The sequence below is a fragment of the Crocodylus siamensis genome, chromosome 4, assembly GCF_052110815.1.
Source record: "Crocodylus siamensis isolate JL-2025a chromosome 4, ASM5211081v1, whole genome shotgun sequence".
In the NCBI taxonomy this organism is placed as follows: domain Eukaryota; kingdom Metazoa; phylum Chordata; order Crocodylia; family Crocodylidae; genus Crocodylus; species Crocodylus siamensis.
This window is the reverse complement of record NC_143398.1, coordinates 207,924,375-207,941,743: the sequence shown is the minus strand read 5'-3', so window position 1 is coordinate 207,941,743 and position 17,369 is coordinate 207,924,375. Positions and strand designations below refer to the sequence as shown.

Genomic DNA, 17,369 nt, shown 5'->3' with positions numbered 1-17,369 from the left:
GCAGCACTGGGAAGAGGGCTGCAGCCCCCCCACAAATTCACCATAGTCCCCCTGTACCCCTCTCCTAGTGCTGCTGCCTGCCCTGAATGCAGCCCCAGCCAAGCCCCCCACACACACCAGGAAGAGCCTGGCACAGCCCCAGCCTGCAGCTGCAGCCCCCCCCCCCGCCCCCAGCACCTGCCACAGAGATCCGGGGGCACGCCTCCCACCCCCCAGTGCCCTTCCGTGCTCTGTCCTATGCCTCGCCCCACCCCAGCTGGGCAGACCCTGCCCCAGCACTTGCCCTACTCCCTCCCTTACTATGGGGGGCATTGATCTGTCCCCCTATGCCCAGATCTCCTGAAAGAGACCATCATATTTTCATTGACATCAATCAACCATGTAACAGCATTGACTTCAGTGGAGCTATGATAAATTATTCTAGGTGATGATATTTCCTATGGTGTTTAAGAAAGGCAGGTAACTAGTTCAGGTCAGCAATGCATGCATGTAATATAATCCACAGGTCAATTCAGCCCCAAGCCACACACAGGAAAATTACCACCATTTAAAATAATTTGGAAGACTTGTTCTTTCATAAGAATAACACAGCAGTCTCCGATTTAATTAGGGGAAGATGAGCAAGAAAAAGCATAACATGAATATTTACCAGCTGGAGGGGAGGGAGATGCAACCAGCTATAGACATCCAACAAATGGCTATTTTAGATCTGCAGTTAGGTGTCTGTTAGATTTAAGGGGACATCAGTTAGGAGAAAACATGCCTGGAAAAGATCATTGACCAGGGAATAAAAAGGTACTTTTATTAAATACACTGTATTCAGGAGGCAAATCATCTGGTTGAAACATGTCCCTAATTTTTTGGTTGGGACCTAGGAATTAAAATAGGTGTATTTTTTTACTAATTCTGTAATAGAGAGAGATGTAATTATGACAGCAACAGCTTGTATAAATGTATCAACATCTGTATCACAGAGAGAATTTAGAAACATCAAACTTCTGGGGACCAATCTTATTTAGACTGCAAAGCCAAACACCACAGGATCTCACTGAATCTCACCATGCAGCGCATTTCTGAAGGCTTGGAACAGAGTGTGTATATGAAATGGAAGAAAAGGAGTGTATCACCTGCAAGGAAGTGTTGCACCTGCTGTCAACAACAGTTTGCTGCCTCCAACAATTTTTTCGCGAACCTCATAATGTTCATCACTGGCCTTTAAAGTACCAGGTGCTGCAGTCAAGTGATTGCTTGCCAGTCTCAGATTTCATTTCTCAAAAGTGTAAATTCATAGCCCTCATGTTTGAAGGGAAGAGCTTGAAAACATGAATCTGAAGGATTCAAACACCAGAAAAGAAATAAAAAGAATTTTAAATGTTTTAAATAAAATATCAGCATTTTAGATCATCTTCAACATTTTTAGAGGCCTGATTCTATTAGGGTATGACTGGGATGTGGGTATTCAGAGCTCAGCACTAGACACCTTGGATCAGGGGGATCAGGAACAGACCAGTCAGAAGGTTGAGGTAAAGGGGGGACCAAGATCGGGGGGCTACCAAAGAAAGATCCACAAGCCAGGGAATCAGGAGCTGAAAGGAAAGATCCTGACTGGAGTCTATGGAGCCATGAGATCCAAAGCAGGTAGCTATGGCTGAAAGGGACTAGGTTCATAAGCAATTGCCAAATTAAAGTCACAAGGCAGGAGCCAGCTGTCAGGAAGTAAGAATATAGACTGAAGGCAGGAGCCAGCTGTCAGGAAGTAAGAATATAGACTGAAGCCAGGAGCTGGCTGTCAGGGACTTGAAGCTACATAGACATTCAGGCTGGAGTCCAGAGCCAGACTCAGAGCTAAGAAATAGGAACGAGGAACACACAGTCAGACAAGGCTCAGAAACATAAGCTAGAGAAGCATCCCTCCTGTTCTCAAAAAAGGCTGAGAATCCTCTGCTTTTAGTGTGTCAGGCACCCTCGTGCAGGTAACTGGGACCATGGGCAGGGGTGGGGGTAAGTAGACTACTAGCCAGGCCCAATCTGGTAAACAGGGCCAGCTGAGAGCAAAGGTCTGTCCTGACTCCTTACAGATTCAGGATTTTTGGCTTCTTGGGGTTAACAATGGAGCGCACACACTCTTCGTGGAGAATGACTGCAGCAACCATAATACCAGATGCAATCCAGCAGTGTGGAAGCAGCCTTCATGAGTTTCTGCGGCTGCCTGCAGAAGAGGCTTCTTTCCCTGTCCCTTGTGAATAAATCCTTCACGCAGGTCGGTCATTAAAACTTTGTGTTTGGAAGGAGCTGTGCAAATCAAATAGTTATATAGAAGGTCTTTGAATTTCACAAGCTAAATACCTGCAGTTAGACATCTCCAAGCTGGTTCGTACTACCTTAAAAAAATAAAGCTGCCTGGGAAGTTAAATTCAACCCCTGTTTTAAGCCTGAGCATTGCATAATTATAAAGCTTTACTCTCTTACTCTTGTGTAATTCAGGTTTTCAGCTTTTCGTATCTGCTTCACAGATGCTTGACAAACTAAACACATATGTTATTTCGTTGTTATTATTGACAAATAATATTAAAACATAATCACTGTACACACAAGAGCTAAAACAAGTAATAACTTAAGTAATTCTTGCTTATGAGTATGGTTGGTGGCAGGTCATACAATATGCCAAGAATTAAGACTTTCCAGGTGGTGATACCCTTTCTTGGAATTAAGCTAGGCAATAAAAATACCCAAAGCATTGTGACAGATGCCTTGAAAGATAAGGGTTAAAACACTTTTCAGAACTTTACCCAGTAAATCCCAAAGTTTTAATTATTTGTAGTTGTGTTCTGATATACTACTGATAGCCCGTGAGTTATGGGAAGCAGATTCATTATCCAGTTCAGTGAGTTAACATCACCACAGACATTGTAAGCATGATTTCAGATGTTCCAGTCTGTACATTATTGTTAGTCCTTCTTTTTCTGACACAGATTAATTGAGAATGGCAGTACTGCTAGGACAGGGCTTTATATAATCAAGGCCATTGTCATCTATTCTTACAGTCATAGCCAAGCCCCGCCACATTGCAGGCATCTCTATGAATGCTAAGAAAATGAAATGGTGAAGTTTAGGAAGATTAAGACAGGACTAGCAACATACTTGATTTGAAATGCTGTTACCTCAAGGTAATTTAACCTATTGACTCTGATAGTAAATAATGTAGGTAAAGTTTTCATGGGTAATAAAGAATTTGTTAAAGAGCCACTAACGATTTTTCCCCTATAAAGCAAAATGTTTTAGAACAAAAAGCAGTCTTTTCTGTCCTAAACTTTACATTAGATGCAAAATATTATAATCAATTTAGTGGTGACATGAGGTAAGGAATCTTGCTGTGAGATTTCACAATAGAGCACAGTACAATAGCTATAGAAAATAATGGCTGTGGCTATGGTAACCTAAAGTGAAATGTGTTATTTGCATCATTTTATAACCCCACCGAGGTGTAATTTACATGTTACTGCTGTAACAGGACATGATTGATGTAATCACAAATGACCTATCACAACATGAAGTCAGAGAATGCTTTTAAAATTGTTTCTGAAAGGCATTCAGGAAGAAAAAAAATGCACAGATTTGACACTTGACATCTCCTGGACAACTTGGAAAAAGCATTCTGCTTAAAATTAGTCTGCTCATATACTGTTTATTTTCTTCATTTCCCTTCTTTCCTAAGAGTATTTGCATATACAACCTGCTGCTACTGAAATCAATGGCAAAGCTTCTATTAAGTCCAGTGAAATGAAGCCTGTGCTTAAATGCCCTCAAACCAGAACTACTCATTTGTAGTTACTAGAGCCCAACATTTTGTTGGAGTTGAATTAAATTGAGCCTGGATCTGAACCATTTCTGGTTAAAGCCTGATATTTGATGTTACTATATTGCTAATTTTTTTAGAAAGCCACTCCCTTAGTTTGGCTAATCTCTAGGCAAAGGAATAACTAGCAAATTTTACATCCAGGGCAGAGAGGGCTTACCTGCCCTGGGCACTCAAAGACCCCGAGCTATTGCTGCCATTGCCAGTGAAGACTCCCTAGGAAATGCTATTCTGGCATCCACTCTAAATCAGCACCCAAAGCTGATGCCCCAGTCACCCACACCTGTATATTCATACTTATTTCCCTATTAAAATCACCTGATTATAATATTATACCTAAGGTAGGTGTCAAAAATTATAAAATAAATAATGTCAGTTTTCAGCAAGATCTTGATTTCTGCCAAAATCAAGACGTTGAAAAAAAGACACCTGGCATTTAAAAAGCTATTTTTTAAATTAAAGTAGATTAAACAATGGGATCCAAAAGCTAATATCGCTCCTTTGCTGGCCATCGAATTGTTAGTGAACCTATCCTGACTAACTTCTTTGATTATTTTAGGGGTGTTTTGTAAACATTCACTAACTAGGGTGAAATTTTTGACTAAATCATTCTGGAATTGAAAGCTTCAACTATTACTGCTGTCTCATTATATGGTTTCTGTTCCTCAGTTTAATGACAGAAATTTTATAACACCTCCCTCCCCACCCCACAACCCCAGCCTCACCACAAAAAAAGAAGAAAGAAAAACACAAGCACAGAATTCTAATACTTGCTTCTGGATAAGCAGACTTGGGCAGCAACTACTTTACCCTACATCAGTTTTATCTGACCCCAAAAGGTACCTACCAAATTGAGAGACTTGGATGAAGTGGAGCCAGCAGAGCAGCTTTCATGCTTCTCCCTTCCATTGAGAACATGGCCCAGGGAACCAGGCTTGGACCTCTGTACTTCAATGGGACCATTGATAGGTGTGCAAGTTAGACCTGGAAGTTGCTTTAACTTAGGTTGGGACCCTGGCCTGATATACTGCTGGTCCAGTGGCTTAAAGCCACATTTTCACACACCCTTGTATTTATTGGATACTTACACATAATTCAGCCCCCTGAGACATCATAAACCAAAACTGGCACTTTTACTGAAGAACATATTTCCAAGCTGTATTCTTTTACTATTTGACTGAAACACAATGCACTGTTTGTGCACGGTGAAAAGTGCTTGCTACATTATAAACATGTCAGTTGCTGGGTTGACAAAAATAGGTGCATATTCCTTTTCCTTTTTAACAACCTGTTATTTATGCAAATATATTTTGAAAAATAAAGCAAAGGAAAAGAAACAATGAAAATAGGATTTGTTTTTAAATAGGCTGCATCAAAAAAAAATCCATGCTGCATCAGGAAAAAAAATTCTATTCATATCTATTTACTAATAAAGAACAGAGTGGATAATACAAAAGTATATACATAAGTAGATTTGGGGGGTTTTTACAACTTTTTCTAGGAGGGAGCAGCAGCTTTTTAAAGAGTTATGAAACTTTCAAAAACTGAGTCATAGTTATTGAAATTTCTAAATGGAACTGACTGATATTCTGACTAAATCTGGCTGATCAGTTGTAGTAAACTTGCTCCTTGTGTGGCCACTCTGATTCTTCTTTAACAAGAGAGGAAGGCAGCCAGGTATACTGAAAAATAAAAGAATGTTCTGAAAATCTTTCAAATCAATTCCCATTGACCAAATATTTTCACACAGCAATGTACCAGTATAAGCAAAAGGTAAAAGCTTTGACTGAGACTTGAATGGTTAATTCACACCAGTTTCTGTCCCTAACAGCACACATGAGAATTGTGCACCTACCATCATATCTGGCTGCCTCTGCACAAATGACCCATTTACTGCTGTTCAGACTGCAGCCTTCAGGAGTCCAGAACAAGTCTCAGACACAACTGGAGCAATAGCAAGACACCTTAAACAGCCAGTCACTGCATAATACATATGTGTTAATGAGATTTGTCAGCATAAATAAGTGGAATGGTTGCCGTAATACACTGAAAGTTCGACTGCCACATTTTTTAAAGCAAGTAGTGATTTTGGGTATACAACTTGGGGCCTTGAAACCTTGAAAGAGGCCTGTTTTTTTTTTCCAAGAAATTGGTGTACCAGCTGAATTTTGGGACAAATCTGATATCTTTTAAGATGGGCACCCAAAAATGAAAGCATCCAAATGCATTCATTGGGTTTTTTTAATTTGCAAATGAAAAATATACCTTTATATCCCCCCAAAAAGCTCTGAATATAATAATTCTACTCTATATATATTCTTAAAACAAGCAAGCAAACAAACAAAAATCCTTCTTTTTGTGAACTGACTTGGTTTCAGCTGTGGACCAAGACCTATTTCATTCAGGTATTGCAAAGTGTTCAGAATGTTTAATAAACCTTCAAATGAAGCTGTTGGAAAATAGCTCACAATCCCCTGTAAAATCACCTATACCATCTGCCCAGAATTTCCTCAAGAAAGTACTCTAAAAACATAGAGCCAGAAACATAACAGCTTCCCTGGATTTCTTTGTAGATGTGTTCTTAATGTTCAAGATCATTATCTTCTCAACAAGACTCGGCAATAATCACAGACTTTTACTTAAGTAATTTAAGATCTTCATAAATAGCTAAGACATTCCCGTGTCTCAGTCTATTTGCAAATGAAAGCTATGTGCATGGAAAACCTTACAAAAATATCTCCTCAAGGAAACCAGTTAGGGTTTGTTATATTTATTATAAACTATAGCAGCATTGCCTCTCTTCATTCAGGTGTAGTCTTGCAAAAGTGCATGGTGCTGCTTTGACTCGGTGCTGCCTTATGCTTTCTGATAGACTTTGGAGTATCATGATGAGCAGCTGCTTCTTCCCTTAGGGTTCTCACCTGGGATGCTCCACTAGGGCTGCATATTGTCACTGCTTCTAGTCAACGTTTATCTAAAGCCAGTAGGAGAGAGTGAGAACTACCACACTGATAATACGTAAGGTTTTCAAGGTTGAAAGTTTTATGTGTTTACACTGCAGTCTTCCCATTATCCCATGGCAATAATACAACTGGAATTCAGATGAACAACAGCTAACTCAGGCCTAACCAGAGAGAAAGACAAATTATCTTGATAAAGGGGAAGCCCTTTGGAATATTGGCACATCATAATTTAAAAATAGCATTTACTGAATTTGTTTTTACATCTGCTTGATAATTGCTTCTGAACAGTTAGTGAAACGTATTCAGTGTGCTGTTTCCTCCCTCAGACCTGATGAAGGATGTCTACCGTTTGAAAGCTTGTCTAACTTTATCTCAACCATGCCGTTGGTTCAATAAAAGATATCACCCCAGAAATCCTTGCCTCCCTGAAATATATTAATTAATTTAATTAAGGTATTAAGTTGTGCATTCATTAATGCATACATGCATTCATTCATTGTCTAGCAAATAATTATTGGTGTACAGAGAGCTCATGAAAGGTTCACAGAGAATTTTCATTGTTTGTATAGAGTCTCTTACAATAGTTGCACAGTACTAGCTCAGTTTTCTTTCTAGATGCTACCTTATGGAGCATGAATAGCCAATAGTGTAATCAACTAGACAGTTCAAAGTCACATTCTGCAGACACTAAAATAAACTCTTTTTTTTTTTTTTTACGAACTATCCACATTCTAATAAAGCCAGAGCACTCACATGCTCATAAGGGGACTGGTGGGGCTTGGAAAAAGGTCTGGTTACATTCAGGTGTTACCAGAACAACCAAAAAAATAGGAGTTCAACATCCCCTCACCTTGCAATAAAAAAGTTTTTCCCCCACAATAGAGAGGAAAACAGAAGACACACCTCTTTCCAGCCTAATCCCAAAGCTGCAATCTACCCCTTTTCTGGCTAGCAAAAAGCCATATCAGATGTCTTCATGACTAAACTAAGCCCGCTGGGGGATGGAGGGACTACTGCCACTGCTGGCCTGCAGAGCGACCCTTGCAAAGCCAGCGGACCAAGGCACTTAAGGGAGACCACCCCTGCCCCAGCCTTGGCACAATCTGTGGGCAAGGCAAGAGCCCCCAAGGGGACACTTGCTTGCCTGTACACTAATGCCAGGAGCCTGGGCAACAAGCAGGACGAGCTCGTCTTCCTGCTCAGTGCAAAGAAATATGATGTCATTGGGATAACGGAGACCTGGTGGGACTCCACCCATAACTGGACCACGGGTATAGAGGGCTATACCCTGTACAGGAGGGATCGTGTTGACAAAAGGGGTTGGGGTGTAGCTCTCTATGTCAAGGAAAGCTACATGTCCCTGCAAGCTGATGTTGGCGACCGGCATGGACAGCTGGAGACCCTCTGGGTAAAAATTCGCGGGGAATACGGCACAGGGGACACAACAGTGGGAGTCTACTACAGACCTCCCACTCAAAGTCCTGAGCTTGACCAGGAGTTCGCCCAGGAACTGACTGAGGCTGCTTGCTCCAGGACCTTGGTTGTCATGGGTGACTTCAATTACCCGGACATCTCCTGGGAAGATCACTCAGCAAAATCCGAGCGGTCACAAAGCTTTCTCTCGTGTGTGGATGACCTCTACCTGACTCAAGAAGTCTATGGGCCAATGAGAGGCAAAGTGCTGCTTGACCTGGTACTGGCTACGGGGGACGACCTAATCGGTGACCTAGTGATTGATGGGAAGTTGGGTGACAGCGACCACGAGCTGATCACCTTCACCATCCGCCGTAAAGCTGGCAAGTCAGTCAGCAACACAGAAGTCCTTGACTTCAGAAAAGCCGACTTTGACAAGCTCAAGAGGCTAGTCAGTCAGGCCCTCAGGGACCATGACCCCAGGGAGAGGGGAGTTCAAGAAGAGTGGTTGCTTCTCAAGGAAGCGATCCTCAATGCACAAGCTAAATTTATCCCAACACGGAGGAAAGGCAGCAAGAAGGCACAGCAGCCCCCCTGGCTCTCCAGGGACCTAGCGGACCTCCTGCGGCTAAAAAAGAAAGCCTACAAAGGATGGAGGAAGGGATTCACCTCCAAGGAGGATTACTCCGCGCTGGTCCGGTCCTGCAGGGACCAAACCAGGAAAGCCAAAGCTGCAACTGAACTCCAACTAGCTTCAGGCATCAACGACAACAAAAAGTCCTTTTTCAGATATGTGGGGAGCCGGAGGAAAAGCAAGGGCAATGTTGGACCCCTGCTAAACCAGATGGGGCAACTGACAACTGACGCCCAGGAAAAAGCCAACCTATTAAATAGGTACTTTGCGTCAGTCTTTCATCAGTCACCTGAGATGCCCATGCCTGCTATGGGACAGGGAAATCTGGGTGAGGGGAATCCCCTACCCTCCATAAATGCTGACCTCGTGAACGAACATCTTGAGAAGCTGGATACCTTCAAGTCAGCTGGTCCTGACAATCTGCACCCCAGGGTACTCAAGGAGCTGGCGAGCATCATAGCCCAGCCCCTGGCACGGATCTTTGAAAACTCCTGGCACTCTGGTGTAGTGCCCGAAGACTGGAAGAAGGCCAATGTGGTGCCGATCTTCAAAAAAGGGAGGAGAGTGGATCCGGGTAACTACAGGCCCATTAGCCTGACTTCTATCCTGGGGAAGATCTTAGAAAAGTTTATTAAGGAGGCCATCCTTGAGGGACTGGCCCAGGCTAACATTCTAAGGGATAGCCAGCACGGGTTTGTTGCGGGTAGGTCTTGTTTGACCGATCTCATTTCCTTCTATGACCAGGTGACCTATCACCTGGACAAGGGAGAAGAGGTTGATGTCATATATCTTGACTTCAAAAAGGCTTTTGATCTGGCAGCTGGCCCAGAGGGGCAGATGCCTCTACTGACTGTGCAGTCCCCATCTGGGTCTGGCAGGTGTGCAGCAGGTCACAGCCAGGCAGCAGCCCCCACTGCCAGATTGCTGCAGTGGGTAAAGGGTGCAGGGAACTCTCAGGGCTGCTTCAGCAGTCCAGCTGGCACAAGGGATAGTGTCCCCAGGTACCAATTGGCTGGGCCCCAAAAGCTCCTGAGAGTGAGTAGCCCTGAGCAACTTGCCAGGACAGCTTTTTATACTGCTGGGGACAGCACTGGTGCTGGCCCCAGGCTCTAGTTCCCCCTGGCTGCAGATCCAGGAAGAGTCAGGCAGGGTTTGTTTTGCTCCAAGTGGCACAATTTGCTCCACACTGAAGTTCATGTCTGAGCACGTGTGCTGAGCCAAAAAGCCTTGGCTCAAATTTGCACCGCTTCTATTTGAGCTGCTGCAAGCGCACGTGCCTGCATGTGTGGACACACCCAACATGCCCCAACTTTAAGCATATTAATAGATGTACTAAAGTCACAGTTAGGGAAATTGCTAAAATACCTTGCTGAATCAGGACTATATTTAAGATAAGAATTTGGCAACCTTTGACATTCTCACTTACTAGCTCATCTTCTTATATTGAACATGCAGTTCATTCCTAAATTCATATTTTCTTCCCCAATAAATCATGCATTATTATTACTGCAGCAAACTCATGCCTTAGTGCAACAACAGCATTACTGGAATTACTGTATAAGAACAATATTACTGGAAATAATTTACATGATCTTTTGTCCCCTGGCCAACAGAATTGAAGTGGCACAGCTTCTTATCTAGTCTTGCCTGCATTATGCCTGAGACGGCTGGAGACCAAAAATCAGTCTCTCATTTGTGATGTTCTTCCCCGCTCTGGATACTGCTAAATTATTCCTGGCAGAGCCAACCTACCTTGAAGCTCAGAAAAATTCTTAAAAACAGTAAAAAGTTTGCCTTGAGAAAACATGATTTCAGGTATTTGCAAAAAAAATTCACAGAGAAAACAGTCTGCCTAATTCTATATAGACTTTCCTATCTTCTTCCTGCCCAACTCATATATACATCCCTTGATTTAAAAATACAGAAGCTGAGCAGACTACTGTATTATCAATATGCATCAGATATTTCTAAGACCCAAATATAAGTGTCAAAGATAACTGCATATAATACAAATTTGTTGGGCTAGAACTGTTGCTTCCTTCCTTGGGTTTGAGCAAGTATTTAAATGGAATCACTATTGAATACTTTTCTCAGTCTTACTGACTGTGAGGTATATATATCAGAGCAAAGAGAACGGCATGTGTAAGCTCCCCCACGAAAATAGTGACAGCAGATCACTGACTCCCATATCAAATGACTCTGTGCAATTAACCATGGTGGGAATACTTTTAAGTTTTCATATTGTGTTTAAGATGGAACATTTTCAAGATATTAAAGTTAATAAAAGATTGACTTTTATTAGTTAGTGTTTAGGATTGGGAATCCAGAAAAAAGATGACAAAGCTAATAGGGAAATACAGATCACCTGAGCAAGGGACTAACAATAGCAGGCTGGGGGTGAGAAGGGGAACGAAACTAGGTTACAGAGAGATACAATGTTAGCCAACTAAGCCCAGGGTGGGGGATGGGGGGAAGGGGGAAGGGGAGGGAGGAGGTTCGTGATGCTGAGAGAGAAAGGAGATAGATACACACAAACCCGTTAAAATGGTCCACAATGGTGGAGGAAGCAGTTCAAAGGAAGTGTCTCAGTCCATATAGAGTCTCATCGCAGGGGTCCTCTTCGGGTCCTCTTCCAGACACTACTTTTTCATACACTTCTAAAAGAGTCACTGCTACATGATTTATAGTTTCATGGGGCAGAAGGCTACAAGAATCATGTTATGCCTTCTAACATTTTGATCTTCTAAAAGCCCATAAAGTGTTTAATATTTTTGCATACACTGATGAGCCAATATTTTTATGTCACCATTGTTGCACTCTCTCTGAAAATGTTAAGCAATAGAGCATCCTGTCATGGTTTGTAGAATGTTCAATGCCAAATGGAAAGTTGATAATAGAAATAGAAATTCTGGGACATGTATTGTAGCATGGCAAACATACAAAAATCCCTATTGTGCTCTGAATATACCTATTTCATAACAATGTTGTGTTGTACGTAGGACTCAGTGGATTCACCCTCAAATCAGAAAGGTTACCTAGAAAATTATTCCTACTAGCCAGCTGTCATAGAAAAGGCCATCAGAACCTGAATGGATAACGGAAAACTTTAATAATGAGATTCTGATAACTTCATGCTGATATGAAAAGTGGCATTTCTAAACACACTCCAAGAGAAATAAAATTCAAACTAGAATTCTGAACAAGGCTTTAATATTTGTTATGCAAACAGTGCTAATATTCTAGATATGAAATTTGACCTAACATACTCTAGGTCCAAGTAATGAAATATTCAAATGCTGTATTCTACCTCCTGCTTAGATCATTTAGATATTAAATAACCTGCCTTCTGATGATAAATGTCTTATTAATACATATCCTTAAAAAAAAGAATAGAATTAAATTAAAATCCCTGTTTGTATCAGGTATTAAATAATTTAGGAATTTAGGAATCCCTATTGCAATTAGTAGGATCTGATTTCAATCATTCATCCTCATAGTTCTCAAAAAAACTTTTTTTTTTCTTGATAGACTAGACATGCTTAGGAACCTACTGAAATTTCAGAGTTTCCATACTGTTATGACTATGTCCCTGTTATATATTAGTTTTTACAGTAAAGTAAAATAAGGGAGAACATCTGTTACTGCAGGGGAAGCTAATGAAACAGAGCCATGTAACATACTATATAGGTTGCACACACATCCAAAACAAGATGGTGATTTTTATGGCTAGGGACAGCCATTCAAAAAGCCCAAGCCTGAACTGATTCACTCTTTTTAAATTAGTCCAAGCTGTGCAGTTTAAACTGATTAATAACTGGACAGACATGCTGTGTTAAACCAGGAAATGCACGCACATGCCTGCAGTGGCTCAAGCCAGAAGCTGGGGGGCACTAGAGCATGCCTGCCAGCCACTGCCAAAGGGGAGGAAAGAGAGATGCCCTCCAAGGCTCTCACCCCTCCCTACTGAAGCAGAGGGGGAATGGCCAGGCACCACCCAGAGCTAGCAGACACAGGGGATGCCAGCATGGGGAAAAAGTCCTTTCTCTGAAGCAAGGTATTAAACACAGCAATTTGCAAAGCATACAACAGGGAACCACCAATAATCTTTGCCTATGCTAAGATGCAGCCAAGTAAAACACAGCATATACAGCTTAGCCTAATTTAAAATGTAAACCAGAACGACAAGAGTTAGTTTTACTAATCCTGAGGGCAAAGTGTCTCCTTACAGCCAGGCATTCAGAAAGGCTTTGTTTTATAATGTAAATGTAGCTTTCTGCATTCTTTGGTGAAGCTGCCTGCAGCTTCCCTTTACATCTCCAGCATGTGTGATCACTGATGATTGTCAGGTCTTTGCCAAAACTTCCCACCTCTCAGTCTGGTCCTGCAAGTCTTAGCTCCCGGCTCACAGATGCAGAGCTTGGATCTGCACACAGATCTGCTTGCCTCTCTCCCCAGCTCCAGGACATGCAGACAAGCCAAACCACAGAGACTGCAGCCAGAGCCCTGGCGGTTCTGGGGGCAAGAGGACAGAGGGAGCAATTAACTCTGCCCTTGCCTGTTTGCAGACAAGCCATGGAGGTACAGCTGGCAAACAGCAACTGTGGTCCCCAAGGTTTGCCAGTGGAGGGGGGAAGGGGATGGAGGGAGAAATTTGCCTCAGGGGCAATGGCAGCCCAGCGTCTGGCCACACCTGCCCCTGCTCGGCTAGAGAGCAGAGGGGAGGGGTCAGCCCTGCTGTGGAGCAGAGAGCCCTGTCCAGCCCAAGAGCATGCCAGGATGCTGGAAGTCTGGGACAGGCGTTGCATAAACTGTTTTGAGCCAAATCAGTTAAGTCTGATACTACACTGAACCAGGTTTATCTCAAACCAGTTTCAGCCATTTTCAGACTGGTTCATGTGCACTGAACATCTGTTCTGTGACAGGTTTAAACCAGTTTCTGATCACTTAAATGGTTTATGTGTAATGTCTGTCCCTAGCTTATGAGATAAGTTAAAACCAGGTGAAACTGCAGAGCTGTGTGATAATTTGTGCCTTTGATAGACCTGGTTGAGAATTTTCCAATAAAACTGGTTTTCATCAAAAACTGCTAATTTGTTGAAATTAAAACCTTCCATGGGCATGTACCAGGTCTGATTAAATATGTGTTAGGAAAGGTCTCTCAGGTACAAGATAAAATTTATGTTCAAAACCAAAAAAAGATGGGGGAAGATGGCATACCATACACTCAGTGGTATTCATAGCCATTCCAGGTCATTCTCTCTCCTGCTCAATCTTTTCCTTTTGTATTAAAAAAAGTCCATTGGATCAAGGATTTCTCCCTTTCCTTTTTTCCTGTTTCTTCACAAAAATTCTCAAGTGACCTTTGATTCATTCCTATATTGAACAGGGGAAAAAAATAGAAATTTCCAGCATTTTCAGAGACTGGAAATCCATCTGCACATAACCATCATTACTAAGATTATGTTGAATAGTCCACATGTTGAAACAGTTTTCAAATGCCTATCTTTTGCCTTTTTTGAAAAAATAAGCTAACAAGAAAAATAGAGATCTGAAGAATTTCATTTCAAGTGACCCAAGGATGATAAATACTCGCCCCTTAACGCATTTTGGCTTTAGGTTTGATATTGGGTAAACTTTTTACTTCAGCTATTTATCAAACTCTTTTCCTAATGATATGAAGTATTTGTCATTTTTAGCCTTCTTAGAGATCACAAGTTATTTGATCTAAAAATCATGACATTATGGATAGAAAAGCTATTTTATCTAATTTTCCAATTTCTAAAACTTACTGGTTATAATGTTCTTTTCTCTCAAAAGTCTGTATAGTTACTCCTGGTAAGTAATTCACCTGCCTTTTTTAGAGAAGAGCTGTGGAAAACTGTAACCTTCTTGTAAAGATCCAATATATAATTTCCTGAAATAACTTATGTAGTATATGCAGAATATTTCACAGAGCAGTGCAAGATAAAGGTATTACCAACATTTGATTCCATAGGTGACATACACTGACTTACCTATTTCATGTTTGACATCCTAAACACTTGAACAGACCATGAAAATAAAAGAAAATACTTGAAGTAAGAAGATCTTTCTGGACCAATAGACCAATGTAAAGGCTCAAACATTTCTCGTAGGCTATATACATCCTTAACATTACCTTTTAATTGAAAAAGAGGTGGCCTAGCATGATCCACTAATCAACTACAAACTATATACTAAATAAACTAAATAAAAACTATTCATTTTGGTTTTGCAGATCAGTGATCCACAGACCTCAGTTTAGGAATGTCTGATTTAGGGGAAAGATAGCAATATAGGACCTATGATTTCTAAGTTGCCATGACTCCACATAGATCTGATGGAGAATTTGTCTTTGTAAAATTCATGTAAATATACATAGACATACATCATATATATATACAAACATATACAGTAGGGCTGTGCAAAATTTTGGCAACCGTTTCATTTTGGAGTTGTTTTGGCCTGTTTCAGCCCAAAACACCAAATCCAAAATGAAACGGAAGGCTACAAAACATCTCCAAAACAAAACGAGACCATCCAAAATGTTTTGAAAATGTTTTGGATGTTTCAGATGTTTTGGAGCTGGGCTTTCAGGGGAACAAAAACTAAGGAGAGGGAGGAGGAAGAAGGGTGGGAGGACTAGGACTACTTTGATATTGACATTTGTAGCTTGCCAGTGTCTGCAATCTGTCCCTAATGTACCTTCCAATCCCAATACTTTTGGTGGAGGGATGGCAGACTGCTGTCATCCCGCAAACAGATCCAAGGTCTCATGCCCCCTAGGAGGAGTCTGGCACAGCTCTGCAGCCCTCCCAGAGGGCGCAGGCCCCTGGATCTGCATGCAGGTGACAGCATGCTACCACTGCTGGCTGGGGCCAGTGCCAGCACCCAAGTCTGCTTGGCGCAGCCTGCACCAAGCACAGCTGGGGGAGCTGCAGGAGAAGCCCCCATGGCTTCCCTGACTGGCCCCATCCTTCACCCAGCCTAGCCTCTTGGCACTTTAAAAAAAAAAAGGCCTGTGCTCACCAGCTGTATCAGGGCCTATGGGGGCTCTGGGGCCTCCTGGCAGAGCCCTCCCATGGAGGCCCTGCTACCCAGTCTTCTGCCCCCCACACAAACACACAGCCCCAGCAGTCCAGGAGTTTAAAAAAAAAAAAGAAAAAAAAAGTCCCGCACTCACTGGCTCTGACAGCAGAGATCAGGGCCTCTGAGGGCTCATGGAAGATCCTCCTCATGCAGCTGAGTGATGCTAGGCTCTGCCTGACTCATGGAGCTGCCCCAGCTCCTAGACAGTGCGTGGCCCCCTGCCTAGCCACACTGCACCCACACCATGGGGCAGCTGCCATGTAGGTGCCAGGTGGGGTGGTGATCCCTGCTGCCCCCCAGTGCCCTGCGCTGTGGCTGGGGGCTCTGCCAAGAGCCCTCAGAGGCCCTGATCATTGCTGCCAGAGCCAGGGAGTGTGGGGCTTCTTTTTTTTTTTTTTTTAAGTGCTGGAGTGCCAGGACCGGGTGGGGAATGGGAGCTTCTCCCTCAGCTCCCCATGCCCAGGGAGAGCCAGGCACAGTCAGAGGAACTGTGTGAGAATCTGCAGCTGCCTAGCTATGCCTTCCTCTCCCCACCTGATCTGAATCTCCGAAACAGTGTCAAAACTCTGAAACAGATTTGGCTGAATCAAAACGGAACAGTGACCAAAACACTGAAATGAATCACTATCCTCCGAAATGGCTGAAGCTGAAATCAAAATGAGACAGCCATTTCACATAGCCCTAATACACAAATACATATATTTGAAACCTACTTCGCTGCTATCTGTTTACCTCATCTTGGAATTAAATGTCATGCAATGGTGATAGCAGATAGCAAGTATTTTATTTATGTAGAAGCCCACATGGACAAAGATGGTGTCCAGACCTGGGAAAACTTTTCCCATGTAGGCAGATAACTAGACAACAGACCACCTAGTTGGAGACTTAAACATGATGAGACTGATTGGGAGAGTCATAAGATGGAGGTGACTGCAATTTGAGAATAGCAGACATGTCACACCAGTCATTTTGAAGAAAGGGACTGAGAAGACAAGAGCCCCAAACAAACTGAACTAAACTGCTGGGGTGAGAATATAGAGACAGGAAAGGGTGCAGGTGCTTTATATTTTGTTTAGATTTGTATGCATCTTCTGCCATCTGACGTAATAAGTAAATGTTTTAGAAATCATGCTTTCCTAATACATTGCTATTGATTTATCTTCCACAGTGGACAAGGTATGTTTTATTATGAAAGACAAATACCAATACTGGAGGAGTATACCTTAATGCTATGATGTTTAAGGTTTTGACTTAAAGTCCAGTTTAACCTGTCACTCTTTCCTCAGCACAGTCCATTCTCACTGTAGTAGTTGTCTTCTGAAAAGCTCTGAGGGAAACTTCCCCGCACAACAAAGTACAGTGAATTTTGAAGTGCTACCCTACCTAGGCCCGTGTA

The 17,369-nt window shown here is 42.3% G+C and overlaps 1 protein-coding gene and 1 long non-coding RNA gene across 6 annotated transcripts in view; one reads left to right on the top strand and one right to left on the bottom strand.

The window, feature by feature from the left end:
- The window catches only part of LOC149867515 (uncharacterized), a 45,522-nt gene extending 40,602 nt beyond the window's left edge, over positions 1 to 4,920 (bottom strand). The window contains exon 1 of the long non-coding RNA XR_016442080.1: positions 4,704 to 4,920. This is a non-coding gene — a long non-coding RNA (uncharacterized LOC149867515). The remainder of the gene's footprint in view (positions 1 to 4,703) is intronic.
- B3GALT1 (beta-1,3-galactosyltransferase 1) overlaps positions 1 to 17,369 on the top strand; it is a 390,202-nt gene that overhangs the window by 362,989 nt on the left and 9,844 nt on the right. The gene's annotated exons all lie outside the window — the stretch shown is intronic.